The following is a 1,507-nucleotide window of genomic DNA, read 5'->3' as shown; positions in this document are numbered from 1 at the left end:
AAAAAAAAAAAAAAAAAATCCTCACAACTGGACCAGTACACAACATCATGATAAATGGAGAAAAGATTGAAGTTGTCAATGATTTCATTTTACTTGGATCCATAATCAGTGTCCATGGAAGCAGCAGTCGAGAAATCAAACCAATGTACTGCATTGGGCAAATTTGTTGCCAAAGATCTCTTGAAAGTGTTCAAAAGCAAAGATACCATTTGGAGGACTTAGGTGCACCTGACCCAAGCCATGGTGCTTTCAGCTGCCTCATATGCATGTGAAATCCAGATGATGAATAAGAAGATCAAAGAATTGATGCATTAAAGCAAGGTATTGGCAAAGAGTATTGAATATACCATGAACTGCTAGAGGAATGAACAAATCTGTCTTTGAAGAAGTAGAGCCAGACTGCTCCTTAAAAGTGAGGATGGGGAGACTTTGTTTCACATACTTTGGACATGTTGTCAGGAGGAACAAGTCCCTGGAGAAAGACATCATCTTGATAAAGTAGAGGCTCAGTGAAAAAGAGGAAGACCCTCAATGAGATGGATTGACGCAGTGGCTGCAACAATGAACTCAAACATAGCAACGGTTGTGAGGATGGCATGGGACTGGGAAGTGCCCAGTTCTACTGTATGAGGGGTTGCTATGAGTCAGAACTGACCCAATGATGCCCAACAAAAAACAAATCAATGCTGGCACTGTTCCACTTACATCCTATGCATTAACTCATTGAAGCCTCAAACTGCCCTATGAGGCAGGAATTATTATAATCTCCATTATACAGATGAAAAGACTGATTTACAGAGTTTAAGAGACAGACACAAGGCAGCAGAGCTCAGCAGTCAGAGCCTGAGAGTTGAGCCCAAGGTTCTAAAGCCCGGAACTCAGCCACGACCCCCATGCATACTTCCCTTTCAACTATAATTGAAGCCCTCAGGAAAATTTGGAGAAGGGGAATTGCAGGTCTTAGAAACTGTCATAAAGCAGCCAAGAGAGGGGAATGTTGAGATTCCTGAATTCTAGGTTCATCGTGGAGATTAAATGGAAAAATAAATGTCCCTGGCCCATCCAAATCCTCAAAGAATGTCATTTCCTGTCCTGGGGGCCACTTGCCCCTGAGCCCATCCTCCTTTTGAATGTCTGGGTGTCCCACAGCTGCTCTGGATGGGAGAGTAACTGGATATAAATGGTGCCCACCAATCTACATAGAAGCGATAGTCAACATTTTCTCCTTTGCCACGTCCTCCAAATCTAGGCTCCAGGGGCTGCTAGGGCCAAGCTATCAGGCCGGAGGCTGCTGGTTTCTTAGCACTGGTCTTCCCACCTCCTGGGCACATTGGGATGCCCCAAGGCCTCCTCAGAGCAATGGACAGTGGTCAGGTCGGAGTCTAAGAGCTGGATGGTGTTCAAGAGGCCCAGTTTTCAGACCAGCTCTTCCCTCAGGGGCTGAACCAGAACCTCTTAGAGCCTCAGGCTCTGGTGAAGAAAGAGGACCATGATCTTTCATTTAATT

Source organism: Orycteropus afer, unplaced genomic scaffold, assembly GCF_000298275.1.
Source record: "Orycteropus afer afer isolate SDZICR_OR568_19922 unplaced genomic scaffold, OryAfe1.0 scaffold00224, whole genome shotgun sequence".
In the NCBI taxonomy this organism is placed as follows: Eukaryota; Metazoa; Chordata; class Mammalia; order Tubulidentata; family Orycteropodidae; genus Orycteropus; species Orycteropus afer.
Note: the sequence above shows the minus strand (reverse complement) of the source record.